This window comes from Penaeus chinensis, chromosome 38, assembly GCF_019202785.1.
Source record: "Penaeus chinensis breed Huanghai No. 1 chromosome 38, ASM1920278v2, whole genome shotgun sequence".
NCBI lineage: Eukaryota > Metazoa > Arthropoda > Malacostraca > Decapoda > Penaeidae > Penaeus > Penaeus chinensis.
This window is the reverse complement of record NC_061856.1, coordinates 19704684-19712183: the sequence shown is the minus strand read 5'-3', so window position 1 is coordinate 19712183 and position 7500 is coordinate 19704684. Positions and strand designations below refer to the sequence as shown.

The following is a 7500-nucleotide window of genomic DNA, read 5'->3' as shown; positions in this document are numbered from 1 at the left end:
TGTTGCTATCCTATCTGAGTCTCTGGAATCACTGGTGATGGCTCCTGATGCATTTAGCAATAAGGCGAAGCCCATGGGCCAAGAAGTCTTCTGGACCAAGATTCAGGTCTTTGGGGCCTGTTAGGGGAACCTGTTCAGTCGATTCATGCTTGCGGTGAGGACGTTGATGTCAATGAGAGCTGTGCATACCTTGGGAGCATAATCCATATCTCTGGGCTGTCAGACCAAGAAGTCAGTAGACGGATTGGTCTTGCAGCAGGAGTTATGAAATCGATCAACAAGAGCAATTAGAAATGTCGGTACCTATGCAGAAGTACCAAGCTACGTGTCTCCAAGGCCTTGATACTGCCAGTTTTGCTCCATGGAAGCAAACCTGGATGCTATCTAGTGCGCTTACTTAGAGTCGGGCTGAGGGCCTGTCTGGAGGCTTGCCAAAAGAGACCCTCATGTCTGGAAGTGAGGGGTGGATGAGGCCATGCGCCCCCTTGATGATGATAATATATATATATATATATATATATAATATATATAAATTATATAAATATATATGTATACATGTTTATGTATGTATGTATATATATAAATAGATATATATGTATATATGTATATATATATTATATATGTGTGTGTGTGTGTGTGTGTGTGTGTGCATATACATATATATACACACTCACATACATATATATACATATATATCATATAAATATAAATATATGTGTACATATATATGTGTGTGTATATATATATTATGTATATATATGTATATATATTATATGTATATATATATGTATACGCACATGCATTTATGCAATATATATATATATATATATATATATATATATATATATATATATGTATGTATGTATATATATATGTATATATATATAGTGTATGTGTATATAAAAAAAAATATATATACTATATATATATATATATATATATATATATTGTGTGTGTATAAATAAATATATATATATATATATATATATATATAGAGAGAGAGAGAGAGAGAGAGAGAGAGAGAGAGAGAGAGAGAGAGAGAGAAGTGTGTGTTTAGCTATGTAATGTATCCTAATCATGTTAAGTATTGAGAATGAATAATAGTTTGGTGTATATTAACGTGCCCTCAAAGCGTGATCTATTTGAAGAGTATTTCCCCTTTGTGTCACACTTGAGCAACTGTTAGTCATCCCAGAAGGAATGCTCAGACCCGATGGTGACATCAGTGAGGTGTGGCAATTTACCTTGCCACAGACGAAAACGCTGAGGTCAGCCCTTGCGACGTCCTCGGCTTCATGAAACTTGTATCTGTATTTGAGAGAAACAGATGAGTGAAATTGGTTTGTAAGATATAAAGAACTGTATACAAGCGTTACCACAATTTGCTTGTTTCATATGCGAACCTTGATTGTTTCTCTTGCTGTTACTGTTATTGCCGTTAATATTCTTTTTATTCTTTTTGTTATCACATTTTTGTAATAATGATTATATTATAGTAAGTATTGTCATTCTTATAAGATCATTACTCTCACCGTCAGCATTCAAACTTATCGCTGCTTATTATTGTTGTTATAATTAACATTACTATTTTTTGTGATGATTATCTTGATGACTATTACCGTTGCGAGTGTTATCTTATATGTTGACATATTATCATTATCACAATCAATTGCTGTCATATTTGATATATCATGTTTATCATAATTTGTCACTGTTATTGATATTAAAATTATGTTTCACTGTCATCATAGTAATAAGATTGCTATGATCATTACTATCTTCCTTATTGGCAACTGCAACAACAACAACCACAACTACTACTACTACTAACACTACTACTATTACTGCTCCTAATACTACGTACGCTGTCGCTACTACTACTAAAACTACAAGTACAACAAATACTACAACTGCTACTATTAGTACTAGTATTGTTTATTATGTTCTCATTAATCTCATCAGTATTATTATCATTTTTATTACTATTAGCAATATATTTTTGTCACCATCATTTGTGTTACTGTTCTGTGTTACTATTATTTTTACTCCTATTTTTATTGTCATAATTTTAATCACAATAACTTTTTATTGTTATTACTCTTATTATCATATATGTTATCATTATCATCATCATCATCATCATCATCATCGTCGTCGTCGTCGTCGTCTTCATCATTATCGTCGTCATCATTATCATCCTCATTATTATCATCATCATCATCAACATCATCTTTGTTATAATCATTATCATCGTTATCACTATCATCATTTTCATTATTATTATGATTATCATTATTATTGTCACTATTATCATTGTTATTATCATGATTAACATTATAATTTTCATTATCATTGTCATCACAATATTATCATTACCAACAGTATTGTTACTGTTTTATTTCATTATCATTATCATTATTGCTATCAATATTTTTATCATTATCTTTTTTATCATTATTATCATCATCATTATCCTTATTATAACTATCATTATCATTAATTCCATTATTAATATTGTTATCATTATTATTAATGTTGTTATTACTATCATCATCATTATTAATACTGCCATTACTACCATTATCATTATTGTCATTGCTATTATCATCACCATTGTTGTTCTTATTATCATTATTGTTATTATTGCTATTATCATTGTCGTCATTAATATTATTATCATGATTATCATACTATTCTTATCATCATTATAATCACTATTATTATTATTGTTGACATTATGATAATTATTATTAACATTATTATTTTGTATGGTTATTATTATTATCTTTATTTTATCATCATCATTACTATTATTATCAATTCAATCATTATTATTACTATAAACATTTTACGATTACTACTATCATAACAATCATTATTGTTATCATAGCCATCACCATTACCATGGTCTTTGTCATTGGCATTATCGTTATTATTATTATCATTATAATGATAATTATCAATATAATTATAATTATTAAAATTATTATTATTATTATTATCATTATTATTATTATCATTATTATTATTGTTATCATTATGATAATAATTATCATGATTATTATAATTATAGGGATAATCATTATTATTATCATTATGATAATATTAATTATTATTATTATTATCATTATTATCATTATTATTATCATTTTCACCATTATTATTATCATTTTTATCATAATTATTATCATTATCACTATTATCATTATCATTATTATCATTAGTAGTTGTAGCTGTAGTAATATTAAGATTATCATTTTTGTTAGTAGTAGTATTTTTATTATTATTATTACTATTATTATTTCAATTATTATCATTATTATTGTTATTATTATTGTTGTTATTATTATTATCACTATTATTATTATTATTATTATCATTATTACTATTATCATTATCATCATCATCATTATGAATACCATCATTACTATCATTATCATTACTACTCTCCCTATTATCATTATTATTACTATTATCATTATAATTATTATTATTATCATTATTATCATTATCATCATCATTATTTTCACTATTATTAGATTATTGTGTTTATAACTGTTATAATCATTATCAGTCCTATTATCATTATCATATATACACACACACACACACACACACACACATATATATATATATATATATATATATAAATGTGTATGTATAATTAAATATATATAAATATATATAGATATATATATACATATATATATACATATATATATAAATGTATATGTATGAATATATATATATATATATATATATATATATATATATATATGAATATGTATATATAAATATATATGTACTTATGTTTTCAACTTTTTGTTTACGCGCTCACCGTGAAGGATGATTTTAGGTCATGCCTGCACCATCGCTTCCCAGTGTCCTGTGTGGAATCTGAAAGGAAATGGGCCAGTAGGAGAGGTTATTCTTAATTTGTGTAAGCATGATGTGAAAAGATATACAACAGAACAAATGTCGTTTATTACATCTTCGATGCCTCTAAGTACCTTATTCATGCATTCACTAACTTTGAGCATTTTCCTTGCAAGTGAATTACTTGCACGCCATTTACTTAGGCCATTAGATACAGACTTGTCTCCTTGACTAACACTAAAAACCAAGGATCATTGGGAAGGCTTCATCATTTCATCCCCTGCTCTGAACACAAATAGCATAGCTCTTGCAGATAAAAGTGATGTTCAAACGAAAATATTAGTTTGAATAGCCGGTTCATGGACGAGGCTCTTCGCCCGTTTTTGATGGATGTCAGAGGAGATTTGCATATAGTTACTACACTTCTCCACTATCAAAGGAATGCAAATGAGACAATTTGCCCAAGTGATATCTTGTAGATATCACCTTGGATTCTATGACAATGCCGTTGCATCAGGTCATTCATTACTACAGGCATTTGGCAGTTCCTGTAAGCAAGGAGTGCCCAGGGGATGCTGTCTGAGATTCCTCTCCACGTGTTTCTCTTTGCCAGACTAACCTTCGCTTTGTTCCATGTTTCTGTAACTTCATTTTCCAGACTACAGAAAATCTCTTGGATTTCTTTACAGTGATGATAACACGCAGGCCCGAGGCAGTTGTCATCTCTTTGATGACTTGTTAATCCATTGGTTGGAAACAAACCAGCAATAGGCTTCATCAACTTCTACTGCGTTGAAAGCAACAAATAAATGCAAGGAGTCTGTTTGAGGTGCCCAGGAAAGCAATTAGGTTTAGTAACGTTTGCAGAGACAGGTTTTTCGCAAACCTAATACAAATCTAATATATATATATGTGTGTGTGTGTGTGTGTGTGTGTGTGTGTGTGTGTGTGTGTGTGTGTGTGTGTGTTTGAATAATATCATTATAAAGGGGCCTTTGTTTTCAACGATTTAGAGCTGTCTCATTTGGTCATCACAAGTGCTCAAAAGTCAAAGATATAGTTGGAGTGGACAATCCTTCACTATCAACCTTTCCCCTGAAGCCTATACTGGTAATGGTGATGAAAAGAAATATATATATATTTTCTTTCATCATAATTACCATTATAATGGCAGTGAACTGTGTATATATATGTATATATATTTCTCTCCAGAGTGTCTCAGTAGTTCTCGTGGAAAACAATTCCATTACACAAATTAAGAACTACAAGCCATTCTGAGCAAGCATATTTTCAGACTGCCCAGGCAAGATCTCCATACTCAGCTGAGAAGGCTTCTCTTAACCGAGTATGGGAGCTCGGGAGCCATTTGGGTTCCCATTCTTGCCATTTAGAACCTGGAAGCAGTGAAGTTCCAGAGCGATTCGCCTTGTGTTTGCGTGGACCATCAGGAAAAGAGGCAGTGCGTCAGAAATATGTATTTTCCATTTATTGGTTGGGGCTCACACGATCCAAACCATACAGCCGCTTGACTTTTAAGCGGTTTGTCAATAATGGTCGTTAAACTCTCAAGAACTTCAAAAAGTCTAAAAAAAAGTTTACGTAGGTATATTAATAACAATATTACTATCATTTCCATGAATGCATTCATTCCCATCATTACTATCAATATCATTATGGACAATAAAGTTGTATTATGGTCACCATTCATAGTTGTAATATTAGAATAACATAATAAGAATAATGGTGATTATAATGATAACGACAAAGGTCATTACCATCATTATGAAATTAACAATAGGGAAAAATATCAAAAGATAGAGATAATAGTAATAATAACAACAGCTGCAACAAAATATGAAAAAAAAAATCATTTCTATAACGATAATAAAGTAAATAGTAATTACGATAACATTGATCATATAATTTTATATGTATATATATATATATATATATGAACGTATATATACATACATATATATATATTTTTTTTTTCTTATCAGCCATTCATTCCACTGCAGGACATAGGCCTCTCTCAATTCACTATTGAGAGGTTATATAGCAGTCACCCTTCCTAATCAACCGCGGTTCGGCGCGCTAACACTTCCCCTACGACACCTGCGTTTGACTTCTCAAGGCGATATGTGGTTTCTCGGGCTCGAGCCAACAGTCAGAACGCAGGCATTTTTACGATCGCCGTCGACGTCCAGTGCTCTAATCATCACGGCAATCATATATATATATATATATATATATATATATATGTATATATATGCACCTATATATACATATGTGTGTGTGTGTGTGTGTGTGTACATACCTATGTGCATATATGTCTATGTATAGGTAAATATATGTATGTATATATATGTGTGTCTGTGTGTGAATATATACATATATATGTATATATATATGTATACATACATTTATGTATATATATACATATATATATGTATATATATACATATATATATGTATATAGACATAAATATATAAATATATATAGATATATCTATAGGTATATACATGTATGAGTACATATGAGTATATATACATAAATACATATAAATTTATATATATGTATATGTGTGTGTATGTATGTATATGTATATATACTTATGTATGTATATGTATATATACTTATGTATATATGCATGTATATACATATACGAATATATGTGCATATGTATACACATATGTATACATTTATGTATATATATATCAATATGTAAATATATATAGATATCTATAAATATATGTATATATACATATATATATGTATATCTCAATATATATACATATATGTAATATATATACATATATATATGTATATTTCAATATATATACATATATGTAATATATAAACATATATATACATATATATATTTCATACAGTAAATATATATATATATATATATATATATATATATATATATATGTATGTATGTATGTGTATGTATATAAATATATATGTATATATATATGTAGTTTTTATTAATATATCCATACATATATATACATATACATACACACGCACACACACACACACATATATATATATATATATATATATATTTATACATATATATACATACATATACATATATATAGATAGACAGATAGATAGATAGATGTAAATATATACACTTATACATATATATACATATATATATATATATATATATATATATATATATATATATATATATATATATATACATGCATATATATACGTATATATATAACCATATATGAGTGTGTTTGTGTGTGTATATATATATGTATGTATTTATTTATATATGTATGTGTGTGTGTGTTTATATATATATATATATATATATATATATATATATATATATATGTATGTATGAATGTATGTATATGTATATATAGAGAGAGATATATGTGTGTTTGTCTGTAAATACACATTTATGTATATCCATATATATATATATATATATATATATATATATATATATATATATATATGCGTGCATGTATGTAAATATGTATATATGTATATATATATCCATATATATAAATACATAAATAGACATACAGGCACACACAGCTACGTACATACACACACACTCACATACACACACACACACACAAAACACACTTATA

General features: G+C 27.9%; 1 long non-coding RNA gene across 1 annotated transcript in view; it reads left to right on the top strand.

The window, feature by feature from the left end:
- Positions 1 to 7500, top strand: part of LOC125046210 — a 31312-nt gene that overhangs the window by 8869 nt on the left and 14943 nt on the right. The gene's annotated exons all lie outside the window — the stretch shown is intronic.